Genomic DNA, 26195 nt, shown 5'->3' with positions numbered 1-26195 from the left:
GGGAAATGGTATGTTGGCCTTCGTAGCGAGAGGGTTTGAGTACAGGAACAAGGATGTCTTGCTGCAGTTGTACAGGGCCTTGGTGAGACCACATCTTTGAGTATTGTGTGCAGTTTTGGTCACCTTATCTGAGGAAGGATGTTCTTGCCATGGAAGGAGTTCAGCGAAGATTCACCAGGCTGATACCTGGGATGGCAGGAATGATGTATGAGGAGAGATTGGGTCGATTGGGCTTGTACTCGCTGGAGTTTAGAAGAATGAGAGGTGATCTCATTGAAACTTATAAAATCCTGACAGGACTGGACAGACTAGATGCAGGAAGGATGTTCCCGATGGTCGGGGAGTCCAGAACCAGGGGACACAGTCTAAGGATAAAGGGTAGGCCATTTAGGACAGAAATGAGGAGGAATTTCTTCACCCAGAGAGTGGTGAACCTGTGGAACTCTGTACCACAGAAGGCGGTGGAGGCCAGTTCATTAAATATATTCAAGAAGGAGTTGGATATATTTGTTAAGGCTAAAGGGATCAAGGGGTATGGGGAGAAAGCAGGGACTGGGTACTGAATTTGTATGATCAGCCATGATCGCGTTGAATGGCGGAGCAGGCTCGAGGGGCCAAATGGCCTACTCCTGCTCCTATCTTCTATGTTTCTATGTTTCTAGGGCCCATGCACAAAGCAGAAAACAGGTGGAGGCCGGAGGTCACTGTGTAGAGGAGGGAACAGAAGTCATTGCTAGGGATATGCTGGCTGTATTTGGATAGGTAGAAGAGAAACCATGCAAGCAAGGAAGGGCAATGTGACATCTGCAGCGAATTGCTAGGTGAGAGGCACAATAGGAACATTTCTAATGAATGCTATTCCAATGCTCTCCAGGCTGGCTTCCCACGTTGCAACTTCCATAAACTGGAGCTCATTCAAAACTCTGCTTGCTGTGTCCTAACTCGCACCAAGTCCCATTCACCTGTAACCTCTGTGCTTGCTGACCTATATTGGTTCCCAGTCTGACAACACCTCGATTAAAAATTTTCATTTTTTTTTCAAATTCATCCATAGCCTCGCCCCTCCTTATCTCTGTAACCTCCTCCAGCCCTACAACCTTTGGAGATCTCTGCACTCCTCCATTTCTGGCCTCTTGTGCACCCCCGATTTTCTTCATTCCACCATTTGCTTTCAGCTGCCTCGGCCCAAAGCTCTGGGATTCCCCCCTTAAACCTTTCTGCCTCTCTACCTCTCTAACCTCCTTTAGGACACTCCTCAAAACCTACTTCTTTGACCAAGCTTTTGGTCACCTGTCCTATTATCTGCTTATGTGGCTCGGTATCAAACTTTGTTTGATAATCGCTCCTGTGAAGCATCTTGGGGCGTTTTACTATGTTAAAGGTGCTATATAAATGCAAGTTGTTGTTGCCAACATAGCTGCTTTAGGTCAAGTGCTGGGATTAGAGATTGAACAGAGATAACCTTGTGGAAGTGATTTGCAGACCTCATAGGTGCCTAAACCTCTGCTCTCCGTCATAGCAGCAGATATGTTGAGGAAAAGTCAGCAGCAGTGGCAAGCTGGAGTGATGTCCTGAATTGAATGCCTGGTTCTCAAACTAATATCACATCTGGTCCACCAACCATTCCTTTTGTATGTGAAAAATATATTGGCTATGTAAACCTCTGCACCTGTCATCTATTTGATGTATGTGTGTGCCATGTATTGTCAGCCGTGGCTCAGTGGGTAGCACTCTTGCCTCTGAGTCAGAAGGTTGTGGGTTCAAGTCCCAATCCATGGAACATGAGTGCATAAAGCTAGGCTGACACTCCAGTGCAGTGCTGAAGGAGTGCTGCACTGTCAGAGGTGCTGTCTTTTGGATGAGATGTTAAACCAAGGCCCCGTCTGCTCTTTCAGTTGGATGTAAAAGATCCCATGGCACTATTTCAAAGAAGAGCAGGGGAGTTATCCCCAGTGTCCTGGCCAATATTTATCCCTCAATCAACATAACAAAAACAGATTATCTGGTCCTGTGTAACGAGACAGGATTAATTAAAAATGTCCTAGTAAAGGATCCCCTTGGAATGAGTGACCATAACATGGTTGAATTCCATATTCAGTTAGAGGGTGAGGAGGCTGTATCTCAAACAAGCGTGCTAAGCTTGAATAAAGGAGACTATGAAGGTATGAGAGCGGAATTGAGTAAAGTGGATTGGGAAAATAGGTTAAAGGATAAGACGATACATGATCAGTGGTGTACATTTAAGGAGTTATTTTACAAATTCCAAAAAAAGTATATTCCACTGAGAAAAAAAGGGTGTAAAAGAAAAGACAGCCATCCGTGGCTAAGTAAAGAAATTAAGGATAGTATTCGACTAAAAACAAGGGCATATAAGGTAGCCAAATCTAGTGGGAGGATAGAGGATTGGGAAAACTTTAAAAGACAGCAAAAAATAACAAAAAGATTGATTAAGAAAGGGAAGATAGATTATGAAAGTAAATTAGCAAAAAATATAAAGACAGATAGTAAGAGTTTTTATAGTTATATAAAAAGAAAAAGGGTGGCTAAAGTAAATGTTGGTCCCTTAGAGGATGAGACCGGGAAATTAATGGTGGGAAATATGGAGATGGCAAAAACACTGAATGAATATTTTGTATCAGTCTTTACAGTAGAGGACACCAAGAATATCCCAACACTTGACAAGCAGGGGGCTATGGGGGGGAGGAGCTAAATACGATTAAAATCACTAAGGAAGTAGTACTTGGTAAAATAATGGGACTCAAGGCGGATAAATCACCTGGACCTGATGGCTTACATCCCAGGGTTTTGAGGGAAGTGGCGGTAGGGATTGTGGATGCATTGGTAATAATCTTCCAAAACTCCCTGGACTCAGCAAAGGTCCCGGCAGACTGGAAAACTGCTAATGTAACACCCTTATTTAAAAAGGGCAGTAGACAGAAGGCTGGAAACTATAGACCGGTTAGCCTAACATCTGTGGTAGGTAAAATTTTGGAGTCCATTATTAAGGAGACAGTAACAGGACATTTGGATAATCATAATTTAATAAGACAAAGTCAGCATGGTTTTATGAAGGGGAAGTCATGTTTGACAAATTTGCTGGAGTTCTTTGAGGAAGTAACATATAGGGTGGATAAAGGTGAACCAGTGGACGTAGTGTATTTAGACTTCCAAAAGGCATTTGACAAGGTGCCACACAAAAGATTATTGCTTAAGATAAAAAATCACGGGATTGGGGGTAATATTCTGGCATGGATAGAGGATTGGCTATCTAACAGAAGGCAGAGAGTTGGGATAAATGGTTCATATTCAGACTGGCAATCAGTAACCAGTGGTGTTCCGCAGGGGTCAGTGCTGGGTCCCCAACTCTTTACAATCTATATTAACGATTTGGAGGAGGGGACCGAGTGTAACACATCAAAGTTTGCAGATGATACTAAGATGGGAGGGAAAGTAGTGAGTGAGGAGGACATAAAAAACCTGCAAGGGGACATAGACAGGCTAAGTAAGTGGGCAGAGATTTGGCAGATGGAATACAATACTGGAAAGTGTGAGGTCATGCACTTTGGCAGGAAAAATCGTAGAGCAAGTTATTATCTTAATGGCAAGAAACTTGAAAGTACTGAAGTACAAAGGGATCTGGGGGTCCTGGTGCACGAAACTCAAAAGGTTAGTATGCAGGTGCAGCAAGTGATTAAGAAGGCCAATGGAATGTTGGCTTTCATTGCTAGGGGGATAGAATATAAAAATAGGGAGGTATTGCTTCAGTTGTACAAGGTATTGGTGAGACCGCACCTGGAATACTGCATACAGTTTTGGTGTCCATACTTAAGAAAGGACATACTTGCTCTCGAGTCAGTACAAAGAAGGTTCACTCGATTAATCCCGGGGATGAGGGGATGGACATATGAGGAGAGGTTGAGTAGATTGGGACTCTACTCATTGGAGTTCAGAAGAATGAGAGGCGATCTTATTGAAACATATAAGATTATGAAGGGGTTGGATCGGGTGGATGCAGGGAGGATGTTCCAGATGATGGGTGAAACTAGAACTAGGGGGCATAGTCTTAGAATAAGGGGCTGCTCTTTCAAAACTGAGATGAGGAGGAACTACTTCACTCAGAGGGTGGTAGGTCCATGGAATATGCTGCCCCAAAAAGCTGTCGAAGCTACAACATTACATAAATTTAAAACAGAAATAGACAGTTTCCTAGTAGAAAAGGGAATTAAGGGTTACGGGGAGCGGGCAGGAATTTGGACATGAGTCTAGGTTCGGATAGGTCATGGCCCTGTGGGTAGCGGAGCGGGCCCAGGGGCCGTGTAGCCTGATCCTGCTCCTGTTTTCGTGTGTCTAATGCTGTTAGATTCAGGAGATAGTCCTGTCATAGTGGATTAGCGGTTAGGATCAGATCAGCCATGATCTTATTGAATGGCGGAGCAGGCTCGAGGGGCCGATTGGCCTACTCCTGCTCCTATTTCTTATGTTCTTATGTTCTTATGGTCATTATCAGATTGCTGTTTGTGGGAGCTTGCTGTGTGCAAATTGGCTGCTGCATTTCCCACATTACAACAGTGACTCCACATCAAAAGTACTTCATTGACTGTAAAGCGTTTTGAGACGTTCAGTGGCTGTGAAAGGCGCTATATAAATGCAAGTCTTCCTTTTTTTAATACTTTGCTTCATCCCTATAATTAGCTTGGAAGGAGGTGGAGACAGAAAGGTTGAGGATGGTGGTGAGCTCAACTGCCACTGGCAGTGCTGTCCCTATGGTATATCTGTTGGTTACAGGTGTTCTTGCAGCAGATATGCAACTGGCTTCCTACTGACCTAGACCCTGCTGAGACAGTTTCTTCTGTTATTGTCAGGTTGGTGTGCCAGAGCCTCCAGGTATGGTCAGTGATATAAAGAGGGGAGGGGGTGCAAGCAGTTCAGTTCTGGTGATCTTCCCTACCTGCTCTCGTATCACTTCGTTCATGAAATATTGTCTTTGGAGAGCATTAAAAACAATTCAGATTATTGGCCCAGAAATTCGGGTCTCCACGTGGGCCCGATGGAAGTGCCGGTTTCCTGCATGCACTGCGCATGCGCGGGAAACCGGCACTTCCGTTCCTCTGAAAGCAGAGCTTCAGAGGTCGAACGCGCGCGCGGGGGAGTCTGCGCGTGCATTTTGAACTTACGTTTTTTTTACAGGTTTCTCCGGGAGGGTAAGTCTTTAAAATTTAGAAATGTAAAAAGCAGGCGTGAGGCCTGCCTTTTACAAGGTAAGTGGTCAATTAATTAAAATTAAAAGATTTTTTCCACAGGTTTATTATTTTTAAATACTTTAAAGCAAGGTAAGTTTATTTTTAGCCCCGTTAGAATATAAAATTATTTTTTTCAAAAATTTAAATTATTGTTTAAAATAAGTTATTTAATGTAATTTATCGTTTATTTAAAAAGTGTGATTTAAAAAAAAAATTATTTGAAGGTTTACTGCTATTTTGGGGCCATAGTATTTATAAGTCTTGACAGGTCTTCCTGTCAATACTTATGAATGGAGCATTCCCTGCTCCGATTGGCTGCCCATGGCCCACGTGATCCCAGGGGATGCATCGAATTAACTACGCCCCCTGGGACACGCAAGCACTGCACGCCGGCAGCTGGGCCAGGCCCCGGATCGGAATTCCACGGGGCCCTACAGCTCAACTGCCGGCGCGCAAGGTAAGTGCAGGTCGGGGGCTTACACCCGTGGGAAGCTCCCGACCCGAATTTCTGGGCAATTTTGGATGGAAACTGCCACAGGACTCTGCAGTTTGCACTTAGATGCCTTGTTGCTCTCAGAGCTCCAGTAAAGGTTTGGATTGTAACAGCTCCTATATATGCCCCCTTGTTTTTAAAGCTCTTCCAGTTCCACTGAACACTTGTAAATAGTCAATTACCATCAGCTTTCTGGTGAAATAACATCAACAACTTTCATTTATATAGCGCCTTTCATAGAATCATGGAATGGCTACAGCACAGGAGGAGGCCATTCGGTCTGACGAGCCCATGCCAGCTCTCTGCAAGAGCACTTCAGCTAGTCCCACTCCCCACCCCCGCCCTTTCCCCGCAGCCCTGAATTTTTTTTTCCTTCAGGTACTTATCCAACTCCCTTTTGAAAGCCACATAGTAACACGTCCCAAGGCGCTCACAGGAGCATTGTCCGAGCCACATAAGGAGATGGCCAGATGACCAAAAGCTTGGTCGAAGAGATAGGTGTACTGAACATTTTCAAGGAGGAAGGAAAGGTGGAGAGGCGGAGAGAATTTAGGGAGGGAATTCCAGAGCTAGGGCCTAAGCAGCTGAAGGCACGGCCGCCAATGATACATTCCCTACACGTTATGAAAAATATACAAACATTTTAAAAAATTTAAAAATGTAATTTATAAAATTGAGAAGAAAGGGTACTCGAAAAGGTGAAAACCAAAGAAGTTATGCATAAAAGTTTATGGTCCTTTAAGAGCTCCATCACACATGTAGCTTCCTTTTTAGACCACTCCAAATGGATAATCAAATGAATGATAAATTGTGCTGTGCCCTCTTATCATATATTTAAATGCATTTTAGTACTGAAATTAATCTTGCACACACTATAGGATGGCTAGAAAATAGTGTGCTGCACGAATTAGGCTGGGAAGGAAAGGGGAGGCAGAGAGGAAGCTGTGAGCATTTGGAATGGGCAAGAAGCAGCAAGGCACCAGAGAGAATGAGGCCAGGGGCTGAAAGATAGTGAGATTTTGGCAGAGGTGGGGCCCAGTCCTGGTGGACATGGATTCTAGGAGCAGTCTGTTGACATGCTATTTTCCTCTCACAAGTGCAATATGCAACCAGCTGAGAGGAAATGAGAACTCAGCATGCAGGCAGGCAGGCCAACCTGGGTTGTGAAATATATGGGAAGGTTGTACCTGAGCTAGTGATGTTTATGAGCTATTGAGCTATGCACTGGCAAAGTTGTTGGAATGATTGAAAATTTAAAATAAAATGTTCTCTGGATGTGGGTTACCCTGGCAAAGCGACATTTAGTGCCCACCTTTAGTCACACTGAAAAGGTGGCAGCATGCCTTCCCCTTGAACTGATGCAGTCCTTGTAGTAATTGTGCTCCCACAATGGTGTAAGGTAGGGAATTCCACAATTTTGACCCAATGAAGATGAAGGAACATCAGGATGGTGTCACTTGAAAGGGAATTTGCAGGTGATGGTGTTCCTATGATGTTTGCTGCTCTTGTCCTCCTCCATGGTACAAGGTTACTGCCCTGCTCTCATAGATACGGGTTGTGAACTATAACTTCTGGTCAATGGTGCTCCTCTCCCAGATACTGATGGTGAAGGACTTGGCAATAGTGGAGCCAATGAAGGTCAGTGGATGCTGGCTAGTTCCTATTGAAGATGGTCATTGTCTGGCACTTATGAGCACAAATATTTTACCTGCCAATTGTCAGCACAAGCCTGGATGTTGTCTTTGAACTGCTCCATCATCAGAGGAGTTCTGAATAGAACTAAACACTGGAGAATCATCAGTTGCGCCCCACCCCTGAACTTTGAACAGAGTGAAAGTCAATGATGAAGTAACTGAAGATGGTTGGGTCAAGGACGCTGCCCTGACAAACTCCAGCAGCAATGTCCTAGGGCTGCGCTGATTGGCCTATGGCAACTATGACCATTTTCCTGTATGTCAGGTACAACTGCAAGCACTGGAGGGTTTTCTCGTTGACCTCCATTAAACTCACTTTTTTTAGGGCTCCTTGGTGTCATACTCGGTTGAATGCCTTAATGCTGAGGGCAACTACTCTCGCCTCTCCTCTGACATTCAGGTCTTCAGTCTGGATCAAGGCTGCAATGAGGTCAGCAACCAATGGGATGGCTAGGTGCTAGGCTAGTTTTGTGACTTTATATTTGATTATTCATTTTTTCGTGTTTATTATATTAAAAATGCTCTGAAATTTTGGTGATCTTGTTCCGCTGCTGCAAGTGCAGGGTTTACACCAAACTTCCGCCGAAGAAGTCCCAAGGAAAGTCCCAGCATATGTAAAAAGAAAGAGAAGGACTTGCATTTATATAGCGTCTTTCACAACATCAGGACTTCACAAAGCGCTTGACAACCAATGATGTACTTTTGAATTGCAGTCGCTGTTGTAATGTAGGAAACGTGACAGCTACTTTGCACACAAGGTCCCACAAACAGCAATGAGATAATGGCCAGATCATCTGTTTTAGTAATGTTGGCTGAGGGATAAATATTGATCAGGGCAACAGGGAGAGTTCCCCTGCTCTTCAGGGTATTTCTATGTATCTATATATTCCATAAATCTACACACTTTCAAAACTCCAACCTTCTTGTCACCTAAAGACTACTTTTTGTTTTACATTATTTTTCAGCAGTCGAGTGGTGAAGCTTTATTCCCTCCTATAGAGTTAACCGCAAGCATATGTTATATTGCAATGAATAGAAATGTCTAGTTTGATCTCAGTTGATTTCAGTAGGCTCCATTGAGAGGCCTGAGTGATATAATTTCACTATTGGTACTTTGTTCAAAAGCAGCTGAGATAGATGAGGTGATAGTTTATTCCCTTGATAAGAATGCATGTGAAATTAGTTTAAACAGTTTTAACTCAGTTTCTTGCATGAAACTGTTCAGAATAATAATGACACCAGAGGAAATACACCGGGTGGGGGGGCGGGGGGGCGGGTGAGGGCACTTTAGTCTAGGGGTACACTCTCCTCAGCCTACTTTAGCCTAGGGGTACACTCTCCTTAGCCTACTTTAGTCTTGGGGTACACTCTCCTCAGCTTACTTTAGCCTAGGGGTACACCCTCCTCAGCCTACTTTAGTCTAGGGGTACACTCTCCTCAGCCTACTTTAGCCTAGGGGTACACTCTCCTCGACCTACTTTAGCCTAGGGGTACACTCTCCTCAGCCTACTTTAGCCAAGGGGTACACTCTCCTCGACCTACTTTAGCCTAGGGGTACACTCTCCTCAGCCTACTTCAGCCTAGGGGTACACTCTCCTCAGCCTACTTTAGCCTAGGGGTACACTCTCCTCAGCCTAATTTAGCCTAGGGGTACACTCTCCTCGGCCTACTTTAGCCTACGGGTACACTCTCCTCGGCTTACTTTAGCCTAGGGGTACACTCTCCTCAGCCTACTTTAGCCTAGGGGTACACTCTCCTTGGCCTAATTTAGCCTAGGGGTACACTCTCCTCGGCCTATTTTAGTCTAGGGGTACACTCTCCTCAGCCTACTTTAGCCTAGGGGTACACTCTCCTCAGCCTACTTTAGCCAAGGGGTACACTCACGTCAGCTTACTTTAGTCTAGGGGTACACTCCCCTCAGCTTACTTTAGTCTAGGGGTACACTCTCCTCAGCCTACGAAAGCCTAGGGGTACACTCTCCTCGGCCTACTTTAGCCGAGGGGTACACTCTCCTCAGACTACTTTAGCCTAGGGGTACACTCTCCTCAGCCTACTTTAGTCTAGGGGTACACTCTCCTCAGCCTACTTTAGTCTAGGGGTACACTCTCCTCGGCTTACTTTAGCCTAGGGGTACACACTCCTCGGCATACTTTAGCCTCGGGGTACACTCTCCTCGGCCTAATTTAGCCTAGGGGTACACTCTCCTCAGCCTACTTTAGTCTAGGGGAACACTCCCCTCGGCCTACTTTAGCCTAGGGGTACACTCTCCTCGGCCTAATTTAGTCTAGGGGTACACTCTCCTCGGCCTAATTTAGTGTAGGGGTTCACTCTCCTCAGCCTACTTTAGCCTAGGGGTACACTCTCCTCAGCCTACTTTAGCCTAGGGGTACACACTCCTCAGCCTACTTTAGCCTAGGGGTACACTGTCCTCGGCCTACTTTAGTCTAGGGGTACACTCTCCTCAGCTAATTTAGCCATGGGGTACACTCTACTCAGCCTTCTTTAGTCTAGGGGTACACTCTCCTCGGCCTACTTTAGCCTAGGGGTACAATCTCCTCAGCTTACTTTAGCCTAGGGGTACATTCTCCTTAGCCTACTTTAGCCTAGGGGTACACTCTCCTCAGCCTAATTTAGCCTAGGGGTACACTCTCCTCGGCCTACTTTAGACTAGGGGTACACTCTCCTCTGCTGACTTTAGTCTAGGGGTACACTATCCTCAGCCTACTTTAGTCAAGGGTTACACTCTCCTCAGCCTACTTTAGCCTAGGGGTACACTCTCCTCAGCCTACTTTAGCCTAGGGGTACACTCTCCTCGGCCTACTTTAGTCTAGAGGTACACTCTCCTCAGCCTACTTTAGCCTAGGGGTACACTCTCCTCGGCCTACTTTAGCCTGGTGTACACTCTCCTCGGCCTACTTTAGCCTAGGGGTACACTTTCCTCAGCCTAATTTAGCTTAGGGGTACACTCTCCTCAGCCCACTTTAGTCTAGGGGTACACTCTCCTCAGCCCACTTTAGTCTAGGGATACACTCTCCTCAGCCTAATTTAGTCTAGGGGTACACTCTCCTCAGCCCACTTTAGTCTAGGGTTACACTCTCCTCAGCCCACTTTAGTCTAGGGGTACACTCTCCTCAGCCTACTTTAGTCCAGGGGTACACTCTCCTCAGCCTGCTTTAGTCTAGGGGTACACTCTCCTCGTCCTACTTTAGTCCAGGGGTACACTCTCCTCAGCCTAATTTAGCCTAGGGGTACACTCTCCTCAGCCTACTTTAGTCTAGGGGTACACTCTACTCAGCCTACTTTAGCCTTGGGGTACACTCTCCTCGGCCTACTTTAGTCTAGAGGTACACTCTCCTCAGCCTACTTTAGCCTAGGGGTACACTCTCCTCGGCCTACTTTAGTCTAGGGGTACACTCTCCTCAGCCTACTTTAGCCTAGGGGTACACTCTCCTCGGCCTACTTTAGCCTAGGGGTACACTCTCCTCAGCCTACTTTAGCCTAGGTGTACACTCTCCTCGGCCTACTTTAGCCTAGGGGTACACTCTCCTCAGCCTACTTTAGCCTAGGTGTACACTCTCCTCAGCCTACTTTAGTCTAGGGGTACACTCTCCTCAGCCTAATTTTGTCTAGGTGTACACTCTCCTTTGCTTACTTTAGCCTAGGGGTACACTCTCCTCGGCCTACTTTATCCTAGGGGTACACTCTCCTCAGCCTACTTTAGCCTAGGGGTACACTCTCCTCAGCCTACTTTAGCCTAGGGGTACACACTCCTCAGCCTACTTTAGCCTAGGGGTGCACTCTCCTCAGCCTACTTTAGCCTCGGTGTACACTCTTCTCGGCCTACTTTAGCCTAGGGGTACACTCTCCTCAGCCTACTTTAGCCTAGGTGGACACTCTCCTCAGCCTACTTTAGTCTAGGGGTACACTCTCCTCAGCCTAATTTAGTCTAGGTGTACACTCTGCTTAGCTTACTTTAGCCTAGGGGTACACTCTCCTCGGCCTACTTTATCCTAGGGGTACACTCTCCTCAGCCTACTTTAGCCTGGGGGTACACTCTCCTCAGCCTACTTTAGTCTAGGGGTACACTCTCCTCAGCCTACTTTAGCCTCGGGGTACACACTCCTCAGCCTACTTTAGCCTAGGGGTACACTCTCCTCAGCCTACTTTAGCCGAGGGGTACACTCACCTCAGCCTACTTTAGTCTAGGGGTACACTCTACTCAGCCTACTTTAGCCTAGGGGTACACTCTCCTCGGCCTACTTTAGTCTAGAGGTACACTCTCCTCAGCCTACTTTAGCCTCGGGGTACACTCTCCTCGGCCTACTTTAGTCGAGGGGTACATTCTCCTCAGCCTACTTTAGCCTCGGGGTACATTCTCCTCGGCCTACTTTAGCCTCGGGGTACACTCTCCTCAGCCTACTTTAGCCTAGGGGTACACTCTCCTTAGCTTACTTTAGCCTAGGGGTACACTCTCCTCGGCCTACTTTTTCCTAGGGGTACAGTCTCCTCAGCCTACTTTAGCCAAGGGTACACTCTCCTCAGCCTACTTTAGCCTACGGGAACACACTCCTCAGCCTACTTTAGCCTAGGGGTACACTCTCCTCAGCCTACTTTAGCCTAGGGATACACTCTCCTCAGCCTACTTTAGCCTAGGGGTACACTCTCCTCGGCCTACTTTAGCCTAGGGGTACACTCTCCTCGGCCTACTTTAGCCTAGGGGTACACTCTCCCCAGCTTACTTTAGCCATGGGGTACACTCTGCTCAGCCTTCTTTAGCCTAGGGGTACACGCTCCTCGGCCTACTTTAGCCTAGGGGTACAATCTCCTCGGCCACTTTAGCCGAGGTGTACACTCTCCTCAGCTTACTTTAGCCTAGGGTTACACTCTCCTCGGCCTACTTTAGCCTAGGGGTACACTCTCCTCAGCCTCATTTAGCCTAGGTGTACACTCTCCTCGGCCGACTTTAGCCTAGGGGTACACTCTCCTCAGCCTAATTTAGTCAAGGGGTACACTCTCCTCAGCCTACTTTAGTCTAGGGGTACACTCTCCTCAGCCTACTTTAGCCTAGGTGTACACTCTCCTCAGCCTCCTTTAGTCTAGGGCTACACTCTCCTCGGCCTACTTTAGTCTAGGGCTACACTCTCCTCAGCCTACTTTAGCCTAGGGGTACACTCTCCTCAGCCTACTTTAGTCTCGGGGTACACGCTCCTCAGCCTACTTTAGCCTAGGGGTACACTCTCCTCGGCCTACTTTAGTCTAGAGGTACACTCTTCTCATCCTACTTTAACCTAGGGGTACACTCTCCTCGGCCTACTTTAGTCGAGGGGTACCCTCTCCTAAGCCGACTTCAGCCTAGGGGTACACTCTCCTCGGCCTACTTTAGCCTAGGGGTACACTCTCCTCAGCCTACTTTAGCCTAGAGGTACACTCTCCTCAGCCTACTTTCGTCTAGGGGTACACTCCCCTCAGCCTAATTTAGCCTAGGTGTACACTCTCCTTAGCTTACTTTAGCCTAGGGGTAGACTCTCCTCGGCCTACTTTAGCCTAGGGGTACACTCTCCTCAGCCTGCTTTAGCCTAGGGGTACACTCTCCTCAGCCTACTTTAGTCTAGGGGTACACTCTCCTCAGCCTGCTTTAGCCTAGGGGTACACTCTCCTCAGCCTACTTTAGTCTAGGGGTACACTCTCCTCGGCCTACATTAGCCTAGGGGTACACTCTTCTCAGCCTACTTTAGCCTAGGGGTACACTCGCCTCGGCCTACTTTAGCCTAGGGGTACACTCTCCTCAGCCTACTTTAGCCTAGGGGTACACTCTTCTCAGCCTACCTTAGCCTAGGGGTACACTCTACTCAGCCTACTTTAGCCTAGGGGTATACACTCCTCAGCCTACTTTAGCCAAGGTGTACACTCTCCTCAGCTTACTTTAGCAGAGGGTTACACTCTCCTCGGCCTACTTTAGCCTAGGGGTACACTCTCCTCAGCCTAATTTAGCCTAGGGGTACACTCTCCTCGGCCTACTTTAGCCTAGGGTTACACTCTCCTCGGCCTACTTTAGCCTAGGGGTACACTCTCCTCGGCCAACTTTAGTCTAGGGGTACACTCTCCTCAGCCTAATTTAGTCAAGGGGTACACTCTCCTCAGCCTACTTTAGTCTAGGGGTACACTCTCCTCAGCCTACTTTAGCCTAGGGGTACACTCTCCTCAGCCTGCTTTAGTCTAGGGCTACACTCTCCTCGGCCTACTTTAGTCTAGGGGTACACTCTCCTCAGCCTACTTTAGCCTAGGGGTACACTCTCCTCAGCCTACTTTAGTCCAGGGGTTCACGCTCCTCAGCCTACTTTAGCCTAGGGGTACACTCTCCTCGGCCTACTTTAGTCTAGAGGTACACTCTTCTCATCCTACTTTAACCTAGGGGTACACTCTCCTCGGCCTACTTTAGTCTAGGGGTACCCTCTCCTAAGCCTACATCAGCCTAGGGGTACACTCTCCTCGGCCTACTTTAGCCTAGGGGTACACTCTCCTCAGCCTACTTTAGCCTAGAGGTACACTCTCCTCAGCCTACTTTAGTCTAGGGGTACACTCCCCTCAGCCTAATTTAGCCGAGGTGTGCACTCTCCTTAGCTTACTTTAGCCTAGGGGTACACTCTCCTCAGCCTACTTTAGCCTAGGGGTACACTCTCCTCAGCCTGCTTTAGCCTAGGGGTACACTCTCCTCAGCCTACTTTAGTCTATGGGTACACTCTCCTCAGCCTACTTTAGCCTAGGGGTACACTCTTCTCAGCCTACTTTAGCCTTGGGGTACTCTCTCCTCAGCCTACTTTAGCCTTGGGGTACACACTCCTCAGCCTACTTTAGCCGAGGGGTACACTGTCCTCAGCCTACTTTAGCCTAGGGGTACACTCTCCTCAGCCTACTTTAGCCTAGGGGCACACTCTTCTCAGCCGACTTTAGCCTTGGGGTACACTCTCCTCAGCCTACTTTAGCCTAGGGGTACACACTCCTCAGCGTACTTTAGCCTAGGGGTACACTCTCCTCAGCCTACTTTAGCCCAGGGGTACACACTCCTCAGCGTACTTTAGCCTAGGGGTACACTCTCCTCAGCCTACTTTAGCCTTGGGGTACACTCTCCTCAGCCTACTTTAGCCTAGGGGTACACACTCCTCAGCGTACTTTAGCCTAGGGGTACACTCTCCTCAGCCTACTTTAGCCTAGGGGTATACACTCCTCAGCCTACTTTAGCCTGGGGGTACACTCTCCTCAGCCTACTTTAGCCTAGGGGTACACTCTCCTCAGCCTACTTTAGCCTAGGGGTACACTCTCCTCAGCCTACTTTAGCCTAGGGGTACACTCTCCTCAGCCTACTTTAGCCTAGGGGTACACTCTCCTCAGCCTACTTTAGCCTAGGGGTACACTCTCCTCGACCTACTTTAGCCTAGGGGTACACTCTCCTCAGCCTAATTTAGCCTAGGGGTACACTCTCCTTAGCCTACTTTAGCCTAGGGGTACACTCTCCTCAGCCTACTTTAGCCTAGGGGTACACGCTCCTCAGCCTACTTTAGCCGAGTGGTACACTCTCCTCAGCCTACTTTAGCCTAGGGGTAAACTCTCCTCGGCCTACTTTAGCCTAGGGGTACACGCTCCTCGGCCTATTTTAGCCTAGGGGTACACTCTCCTCAGCCTACTTTAGTCTAGGGGTACACTCTCCTCGGCCTACTTTAGTCTAGGGGTACACTCCCCTCGGCCTACTTTAGCCTAGGAGTACACTCTCCTCAGCTAATTTAGCCATGGGGTACACTCTCCTCAGCCTTCTTTAGTCTAGGGGTACACTCTCCTCGGCCTACTTTAGCCTAGGGGTACAATCTCCTCGGCCACTTTAGCCTAGGGGTACACTCTCCTCGGCCTACATTAGCCTAGGTGTACACTCTCCTCAGCTTACTTTAGCCTAGGGGTACACTCTCCTCGGCCTACTTTAGACTAGGGGTACACTCTCCTCAGCCTAATTTAGCCTCGGGGTACACTCTCCTCTGCTGACTTTAGTCTAGGGGTACACTCTCCTCAGCCTAATTTAGTCTAGGGGTACACTCTCCTCAGCCTACTTTAGTCTAGGGTTAAACTCTCCTCGGCCTACTTTAGTCTAGAGGTACACTCTCCTCAGCCTACTTTAGCCTAGGGGTACACTCTCCTCGGCCTACTTTAGTCTAGGGGTACACTCTCCTCAGCCTACTTTAGCCTAGGGGTACACTCTCCTCGGCCTACTTTAGCCTAGGGGTACACTCTCCTCAGACTACTTTAGCCTAGGTGTACACTCTCCTCGGCCTACTTTAGCCGAGGGGGACACTCTCCTCAGCCTACTTTAGCCTAGGTGTACACTCTCCTCAGCCTACTTTAGTCTTGGGGTACACTCTCCTCAGCCTAATTTAGTCTAGGTGTACACTCTCCTTAGCTTACTTTAGCCTAGGGGTACACTCTCCTCGGCCTACTTTATCCTAGGGGTACACTCTCCTCAGCCTACTTTAGCCGAGGGGTACACTCTCCTCAGCCTACTTTAGCCTAGGGGTACACACTCCTCAGCCTACTTTAGCCTAGGGGTACACTCTCCTCAGCCTACGTTAGCCTCGGGGTACACTCTCCTCAGCCTACTTTAGTCTAGGGGTACACTCTCCTCAGCCTACTTTAGCCTAGGGGTACACTCTCCTCGGCCTACTTTAGCCTAGGTGTACACTCTCCTCAGCCTACTTTAGCCTAGGGGTACACACTCCTCAGCCTACTTTAGCCTAGGGGTACACTCTCCTCAGCCTACTTTAGCCTCGGGGTACACTCTCCTCAGCCTACTTTGGCCTAGGGGTACACACTCCTCAGCCTACTTTAGCCTAGGGGTACACTCTCCTCAGCCTACTTTAGCCTAGGGGTACACTCTCCTCAGCCTACTTTAGCCTAGGGGGACACTCTCCTCGGCCTACTTTAGCCTAGGGGTATACTCTCCTCAGCCTACTTTAGCCTAGGGGTACACTCTCCTTAGCCTACTTTAGCCTAGGGGTACACTCTCCTCAGCCTACTTTAGCATAGGGGTACACGCTCCTCGGCCTACTTTAGCCTAGGGGTACACTCTCCTCAGCCTACTTTAGCATAGGGGTACATGCTCCTCGGCCTACTTTAGCCTAGGGGTACACTCTCCTCAGCCTACTTTAGCCTAGGGGTACACTCTCCTCGGCCTACTTTAGTCTAGGGGTACACTCCCCTCGGCCTACTTTAGCCTTGGAGTACACTCTCCTCAGCTAATTTAGCCATGGGGTACACTCTCCTCAGCCTTCTTTAGTCTAGGGGTACACTCTCCTCGGCCTACTTTAGCCTAGGGGTACAATCTCCTCGGCCACTTTAGCCTAGGGGTACACTCTCCTCGGCCTACATTAGCCTAGGTGTACACTCTCCTCAGCTTACTTTAGCCAAGGGGTACACTCTCCTCGGCCTACTTTAGACTAGGGGTATACTCTCCTCAGCCTAATTTAGCCTAGGGGTACACTCTCCTCTGCTGACTTTAGTCTAGGGGTACACTCTCCTCAGCCTAATTTAGTCTAGGGCTACACTCTCCTCAGCCTACTTTAGTCTAGGGGTAAACTCTCCTCGGCCTACTTTAGTCTAGAGGTACACTCTCCTCAGCCTACTTTAGCCTAGGGGTACACTCTCCTCGGCCTACTTTAGTCTCGGGGTACACTCTCCTCAGCCTACTTTAGCCTAGGGGTACACTCTCCTCGGCCTACTTTAGCCTAGGGGTACACTCTCCTCAGACTACTTTAGCCTAGGTGTACACTCTCCTCGGCCTACTTTAGCCTAGGGGTACACTCTCCTCAGCCTACTTTAGCCTTGGTGTACACTCTCCTCAGCCTACTTTAGTCTTGGGGTACACTCTCCTCAGCCTAATTTAGTCTAGGTGTACACTCTCCTTAGCTTACTTTAGCCTAGGGGTACACTCTCCTCGGCCTACTTTATCCTAGGGGTACACTCTCCTCAGCCTACTTTAGCCTTGGGGGTACACTCTCCTCAGCCTACTTTAGTCTCGGGGTACACTCTCCTCAGCCTACTTTAGCCTAGGAGTACACACTCCTTAGCCTACTTTAGCCTAGGGGTACACTCTCCTCGGCCTACTTTAGCCTAGGGGTACACTCTCCTCAGCCTACTTTAGCCTAGGGGTACACACTCCTCAGCCTACTTTAGCCTAGGGGTACACTCTCCTCAGCCTACGTTAGCCTTGGGGTACACTCTCCTCAGCCTACTTTAGCCTAGGGGTACACTCTCCTCAGCCTACTTTAGCCTAGGGGTACACTCTCCTCAGCCTACTTTAGCCTAGGGGTACACTCTCCTCGACCTACTTTAGCCTAGGGGTACACTCTCCTCAGCCTAATTTAGCCTAGGGGTACACTCTCCTTAGCCTACTTTAGCCTAGGGGTACACTCTCCTCAGCCTACTTTAGCATAGGGGTACACGCTCCTCAGCCTACTTTAGCCGAGTGGTACACTCTCCTCAGCCTACTTTAGCCTAGGGGTAAACTCTCCTCGGCCTACTTTAGCCTAGGGGTACACGCTCCTCGGCCTATTTTAGCCTAGGGGTACACTCTCCTCAGCCTACTTTAGTCTAGGGGTACACTCTCCTCGGCCTACTTTAGTCTAGGGGTACACTCCCCTCGGCCTACTTTAGCCTAGGAGTACACTCTCCTCAGCTAATTTAGCCATGGGGTACACTCTCCTCAGCCTTCTTTAGTCTAGGGGTACACTCTCCTCGGCCTACTTTAGCCTAGGGGTACAATCTCCTCGGCCACTTTAGCCTAGGGGTACACTCTCCTCGGCCTACATTAGCCTAGGTGTACACTCTCCTCAGCTTACTTTAGCCTAGGGGTACACTCTCCTCGGCCTACTTTAGACTAGGGGTACACTCTCCTCAGCCTAATTTAGCCTCGGGGTACACTCTCCTCTGCTGACTTTAGTCTAGGGGTACACTCTCCTCAGCCTAATTTAGTCTAGGGGTACACTCTCCTCAGCCTACTTTAGTCTAGGGTTAAACTCTCCTCGGCCTACTTTAGTCTAGAGGTACACTCTCCTCAGCCTACTTTAGCCTAGGGGTACACTCTCCTCGGCCTACTTTAGTCTAGGGGTACACTCTCCTCAGCCTACTTTAGCCTAGGGGTACACTCTCCTCGGCCTACTTTAGCCTAGGGGTACACTCTCCTCAGACTACTTTAGCCTAGGTGTACACTCTCCTCGGCCTACTTTAGCCGAGGGGGACACTCTCCTCAGCCTACTTTAGCCTAGGTGTACACTCTCCTCAGCCTACTTTAGTCTTGGGGTACACTCTCCTCAGCCTAATTTAGTCTAGGTGTACACTCTCCTTAGCTTACTTTAGCCTAGGGGTACACTCTCCTCGGCCTACTTTATCCTAGGGGTACACTCTCCTCAGCCTACTTTAGCCGAGGGGTACACTCTCCTCAGCCTACTTTAGCCTAGGGGTACACACTCCTCAGCCTACTTTAGCCTAGGGGTACACTCTCCTCAGCCTACGTTAGCCTCGGGGTACACTCTCCTCAGCCTACTTTAGTCTAGGGGTACACTCTCCTCAGCCTACTTTAGCCTAGGGGTACACTCTCCTCGGCCTACTTTAGCCTAGGTGTACACTCTCCTCAGCCTACTTTAGCCTAGGGGTACACACTCCTCAGCCTACTTTAGCCTAGGGGTACACTCTCCTCAGCCTACTTTAGCCTCGGGGTACACTCTCCTCAGCCTACTTTGGCCTAGGGGTACACACTCCTCAGCCTACTTTAGCCTAGGGGTACACTCTCCTCAGCCTACTTTAGCCTAGGGGTACACTCTCCTCAGCCTACTTTAGCCTAGGGGGACACTCTCCTCGGCCTACTTTAGCCTAGGGGTATACTCTCCTCAGCCTACTTTAGCCTAGGGGTACACTCTCCTTAGCCTACTTTAGCCTAGGGGTACACTCTCCTCAGCCTACTTTAGCATAGGGGTACACGCTCCTCGGCCTACTTTAGCCTAGGGGTACACTCTCCTCAGCCTACTTTAGCATAGGGGTACATGCTCCTCGGCCTACTTTAGCCTAGGGGTACACTCTCCTCAGCCTACTTTAGCCTAGGGGTACACTCTCCTCGGCCTACTTTAGTCTAGGGGTACACTCTCCTCGGCCTACTTTAGTCTAGGGGTACACTCCCCTCGGCCTACTTTAGCCTTGGAGTACACTCTCCTCAGCTAATTTAGCCATGGGGTACACTCTCCTCAGCCTTCTTTAGTCTAGGGGTACACTCTCCTCGGCCTACTTTAGCCTAGGGGTACAATCTCCTCGGCCACTTTAGCCTAGGGGTACACTCTCCTCGGCCTACATTAGCCTAGGTGTACACTCTCCTCAGCTTACTTTAGCCTAGGGGTACACTCTCCTCGGCCTACTTTAGACTAGGGGTATACTCTCCTCAGCCTAATTTAGCCTAGGGGTACACTCTCCTCTGCTGACGTTAGTCTAGGGGTACACTCTCCTCAGCCTAATTTAGTCTAGGGCTACACTCTCCTCAGCCTACTTTAGTCTAGGGGTAAACTCTCCTCGGCCTACTTTAGTCTAGAGGTACACTCTCCTCAGCCTACTTTAGCCTAGGGGTACACTCTCCTCGGCCTACTTTTGTCTCGGGGTACACTCTCCTCAGCCTACTTTAGCCTAGGGGTACACTCTCCTCGGCCTACTTTAGCCTAGGGGTACACTCTCCTCAGACTACTTTAGCCTAGGTGTACACTCTCCTCGGCCTACTTTAGCCTAGGGGTACACTCTCCTCAGCCTACTTTAGCCTTGGTGTACACTCTCCTCAGCCTACTTTAGTCTTGGGGTACACTCTCCTCAGCCTAATTTAGTCTAGGTGTACACTCTCCTTAGCTTACTTTAGCCTAGGGGTACACTCTCCTCGGCCTACTTTATCCTAGGGGTACACTCTCCTCAGCCTACTTTAGCCTTGGGGGTACACTCTCCTCAGCCTACTTTAGTCTCGGGGTACACTCTCCTCAGCCTACTTTAGCCTAGGAGTACACACTCCTTAGCCTACTTTAGCCTAGGGGTACACTCTCCTCGGCCTACTTTAGCCTAGGGGTACACTCTCCTCAGCCTACTTTAGCCTAGGGGTACACACTCCTCAGCCTACTTTAGCCTAGGGGTACACTCTCCTCAGCCTACGTTAGCCTTGGGGTACACTCTCCTCAGCCTACTTTAGTCTAGGGGTACACTCTCCTCGGCCTACTTTAGCCTAGGGGTACACTCTCCTCGGCCTACTTTAGCCTAGGTGTACACTCTCCTCAGCCTACTTTAGCCTAGGGGTACACACTCCTCAGCCTACTTTAGCCTAGGGGTACACTCTCCTCAGCCTACTTTAGCCTAGGGGTACACTCTCCTCAGCCTACTTTAGCATAGGGGTACACGCTCCTCGGCCTACTTTAGCCTAGGGGTACACTCTCCTCAGCCTACTTTAGCATAGGGGTACACGCTCCTCGGCCTACTTTAGCCTAGGGGTACACTCTCCTCAGCCTACTTTAGCCTAGGGGTACACTCTCCTCGGCCTACTTTAGTCTAGGGGTACACTCCCCTCGGCCTACTTTAGCCTAGGAGTACACTCTCCTCAGCTAATTTAGCCATGGGGTACACTCTCCTCAGCCTTCTTTAGTCTAGGGGTACACTCTCCTCGGCCTACTTTAGCCTAGGGGTACAATCTCCTCGGCCACTTTAGCCTAGGGGTACACTCTCCTCGGCCTACATTAGCCTAGGTGTACACTCTCCTCAGCTTACTTTAGCCTAGGGGTACACTCTCCTCGGCCTACTTTAGACTAGGGGTACACTCTCCTCAGCCTAATTTAGCCTAGGGGTACACTCTCCTCAGCCTACTTTAGTCTAGGGGTAAACTCTCCTCGGCCTACTTTAGTCTAGAGGTACACTCTCCTCAGCCTACTTTAGCCTAGGGGTACACTCTCCTCGGCCTACTTTAGTCTCGGGCTACACTCTCCTCAGCGTACTTTAGCCTAGGGGTACACTCTCCTCGGCCTACTTTAGCCTCGGGGTACACTCTCCTCAGCCTACTTTAGCCTGGGTGTACACTCTCCTCAGCCTACTTTAGTCTTGGGGTACACTCTCCTCAGCCTAATTTAGTCTAGGTGTACACTCTCTTTAGCTTACTTTAGCCTAGGGGTACACTCTCCTCGGCCTACTTTATCCTAGGGGTACACTCTCCTCAGCCTACTTTAGCCTTGGGGGTACACTCTCCTCAGCCTACTTTAGTCTCGGGGTACACTCTCCTCAGCCTACTTTAGCCTAGGGGTACACTCTCCTCAGCCTACTTTAGCCTTGGGGGTACACTCTCCTCAGCCTACTTTAGTCTCGGGGTACACTCTCCTCTGCTGACTTTAGTCTAGGGGTACACTCTCCTCAGCCTAATTTAGTCTAGGGGTACACTCTCCTCAGCCTACTTTAGTCTAGGGGTAAACTCTCCTCGGCCTACTTTAGTCTAGAGGTACACTCTCCTCAGCCTACTTTAGCCTAGGGGTACACTCTCCTCGGCCTACTTTAGTCTCGGGCTACACTCTCCTCAGCGTACTTTAGCCTAGGGGTACACTCTCCTCGGCCTACTTTAGCCTCGGGGTACACTCTCCTCAGCCTACTTTAGCCTGGGTGTACACTCTCCTCAGCCTACTTTAGTCTTGGGGTACACTCTCCTCAGCCTAATTTAGTCTAGGTGTACACTCTCCTTAGCTTACTTTAGCCTAGGGGTACACTCTCCTCGGCCTACTTTATCCTAGGAGTACACTCTCCTCAGCCTACTTTAGCCTTGGGGGTACACTCTCCTCAGCCTACTTTAGTCTCGGGGTACACTCTCCTCAGCCTACTTTAGCCTAGGGGTACACACTCCTCAGCCTACTTTAGCCTAGGGGTACACTCTCCTCGGCCTACTTTAGCCTAGGGGTACACTCTCCTCAGCCTACTTTAGCCTAGGGGTACACACTCCTCAGCCTACTTTAGCCTCGGGGTACACTCTCCTCAGCCTACGTTAGCCTAGGGGTACACTCTCCTCAGCCTACTTTAGTCTAGGGGTACACTCTCCTCAGCCTACTTTAGCCTAGGGGTACACTCTCCTCGGCCTACTTTAGCCGAGGTGTACACTCTCCTCAGCCTACTTTAGCCTAGGGGTACACACTCCTCAGCCTACTTTAGCCTAGGGGTACACTCTCCTCAGCCTACTTTAGCCTAGGGGTACACTCTCCTGAGCCTACTTTAGCCTAGGGGTACACTCTCCTCAGCCTACTTTAGCCTAGGGGTACACTCTCCTCAGCCTACTTTAGCCTAGGGGTACACTCTCCTCAGCCTACTTTAGCCTAGGGGTACACTCTCCTCGGCCTACTTTAGCCTAGGGGTATACTCTCCTCAGCCTACTTTAGCCTAGGGGTACACTCTCCTTAGCCTACTTTAGCCTAGGGGTACACTCTCCTCAGCCTACTTTAGCATAGGGGTACACGCTCCTCGGCCTACTTTAGCCTAGGGGTACACTCTCCTCAGCCTACTTTAGCATAGGGGTACACGCTCCTCGGCCTACTTTAGCCTAGGGGTACACTCTCCTCAGCCTACTTTATCCTAGGGGTACACGCTCCTCGGCCTATTTTAGCCTAGTGGTACACTCTCCTCAGCCTACTTTAGCCTAGGGGTACACTCTCCTCGGCCTACTTTAGCCTAGGGGTACACTCTCCTCAGCCTACTTTAGCCTAGGGGTACACTCTCCTCGGCCTAATTTAGCCTAGGGGTACACTCTCCTCAGCCTACTTTAGCCTAGGGGTACACTCTCCTCGGCCTACTTTAGCCTAGGTGTACACTCTCCTCAGCCTACTTTAGTCTAGGGGTACACTCTAGTCAGCCTACTTTAGCCTAGGTGTGCACTCTCCTCAGCCTACTTTAGCCTAGGGGTACACTCTCCTCGGCGTACTTTAGCCTAGGGGTACACTCTCCTCAGCCTACTTTAGCCTAGGGGCACACTCTCCGCAGCCTACTTTAGCCTAGGGGTACACTCTCCTCAGCCTACTTTAGCCTAGGCGTGCACTCTCCTTGTAATGATATCAGCAAATAGTGATGGTATTTGCCTGTTTGATTATTATGCCTTACCAGCATATTTGCCTGTTTGATTATTTATGCCTTACCAGCAGAGGGCATGTGAGAGAGGCAGAGTAGTTTCGTTTTGGATGGATCTCTAAGATGGTGTCTCCTGTAAAGCAGTTAACTTACTTGAACACACTTTAGATTAAAAGACTCTTTCATCAATGTGTCGTCATTGAACCCACGTAGAAAACAATACATGGTGTCAGAAGAGGGATTGAAAGAGATGAAGAGGAAAAATCTGAAGTTAGCAACTCGACGAGACAGTGAACGGAGTTGTGGCAAGTAAGCTACCCAGCGAAATCAGCTCTTCACATATTAGCAAGCCAAAAGAGAACATCGTTACTTACCTTTGGAGAATAGCTAACGAAGTGAAAAATGGAAGGTTTACACCCACCGGCGAAGCTTCAGTTGACAGGTAATGTGGCTGAAAGTTGGAGGAGGTTCAAACAACGTTTGTAGTTGTATTTAGCAGCAATCAGAGCTGACGAGAAAAGTGATAAAATGAAAGCGTCAGTGTTCTTACATGTCGTGGGTGATGAAGCGCTGGAGGTGTAAAATAACTTCACATTCGCTGCTGATGGAGACAAAATGAAGATGGATAAAATAATGGAACAGTTTGAGGCCTACTGCATACCTAAACGTAACGTGATGTTTGAGAGGCACAGATTTTTCACATGTGTACAGAAAACGGGAGAGAATATTGATCAGTATGTGACTGAACTGAGAAACAGAAGCAAAACGTGTGAATTTGGGGGACTGACAGACTCGCTGATAAAAGACAGACTGGTGTGTGGTATTCCAGATAATGGTCTAAGGGAAAGACTGCTAAGAGAGCAAAATCTAGACCTGGGGAAAGCCATAGCACTGTGTAGGGCTACAGAGACTGTGAAGTCGCAGGCAAAGGAGCTGTTCAGTGACAGTAGCTGCAAAGTGGATGCAGTGAGAAAGAACGGACACAAACCGTTTAACAAAAAGAGCGCCAATGTGAAAAAAGAGGCGTGGCCAGCGAACAAAAATGAAAGGGGCAATCGAAAGTCATGTAGTCGATGCGGTACACAGCATCCACCAAAAAAGTGTCCAGCATATGGTAAAACATGCAATAGTTGCAACAAAAACAACCATTATGCCCGTTGCTGTAAGAACCAAGCGCAACAAAGCAAGGTCCATGCAGTAGATGAAAGTGAGATAGAGGAGTTCTATGTGGATGTTGTGTCTGAAAACAAAGATGAAAAAAGAGACTGGATGTTGACACTAAAAGTGAATGACATACACATTCCATTTAAATTGGATACTGGAGCACAAGTTAATGTGATATCAGAGACTGATTTTAAGATAATTAGACCCAAACCAAAGATACATGGAACAAAAGTGAAAGTGACAGGATACTCAGGTACTGATATACCAGTGAAAGGAAAATGCATTGTCAAAGTGACACACAAGGACAGAGAGCACACGCTAGCATTCATCATGGTGCCAAAGGATGTGCAGGCCATACTAGGCTTAATAGCCTGTGAGAGACTGAACCTGGTAAAGAGAGTCCTCATTGTGGAAAGCGAAGGAGAGACAGTCTATGATGAACTCATGAAAGAGTACAACGACCTATTTCAGGGTCTAGGCTGCCTTCCAGGAGGACACACGATCAGAGTAGATAAAAGCATGCCAACGTTCATACATACATGCAGAAAAGTTCCGTTTGCTCTTCAAAAGCAACTGAAGGCAGAGTTGGACAGGATGGAAAGCCTGAACGTGATTCAGAAGATAGATGAGCCAACTGAGTGGGTGAGTTCCCTCGTCGTTGTGGACAAAAAGAATGGAAAGCTCAGAATTTGCCTGGATCCAAGAGATCTAAACAGAGCAATAAAGAGAGAGCACTTCAAGCTTCCTACATGTGAGGAAATCATGTCGCAGTTTGCAAATGCAAAGTATTTCAGCAAGTTAGATGCATCATCAGGATTTTGGCAGATGAAACTGGACGAGGCAAGCTCAAGACTGTGCACGTTCAACAGTCCATTTGGCAGATACAGATTCCTAAGGTTAACATTTGGCATTGCCTCAGCTCCTGAAGTGTATCACAAAACTATCCATATGATCTATGAGCACCTGGAGGGAGTTGATACCTCAATGGATGACATCATAGTATGGGGAACCACGAGAACTGAGCATGACGAGAGACTGAAAAAAGTGCTGGAAGCAACAAGGAAAACAAACCTGAAGCTGAATAGAGAGAAATGCCAGCTCGGGGTGACAGAACTGACATTCGTGGGAGATATCCTTAGCAGTGAGGGCATCAGACCAGATCCCAGAAAGGTGTCCGCCATTGAGAATATGCCAAAGCCACAATGCAAAAAGGACGTGCAGAGGTTTAATGGAATGATCAGCTACATGGGTAAATTCATATCCAACCTCTCAGAAAAGATGGCACCACTGAGACGACTAACTGAAAAGAACATAGAATGGGAATGGAATCATGAGCATGAGAAGTCATGGAGCGATCTAAAGAAACTGCTCACAGAGGAACCAGTTCTGAGGTTTTATGACCCAGCGAGACCCATCAAGATATCATCAGATGCATCACAGAGTGGGCTCGGTGCCGTTCTTCTG

Source organism: Somniosus microcephalus, chromosome 2 (genome assembly GCF_052327205.1).
Source record: "Somniosus microcephalus isolate GS21.2 chromosome 2, FLI_Smic_1.0, whole genome shotgun sequence".
In the NCBI taxonomy this organism is placed as follows: Eukaryota; Metazoa; Chordata; class Chondrichthyes; order Squaliformes; family Somniosidae; genus Somniosus; species Somniosus microcephalus.
Note: the sequence above shows the minus strand (reverse complement) of the source record.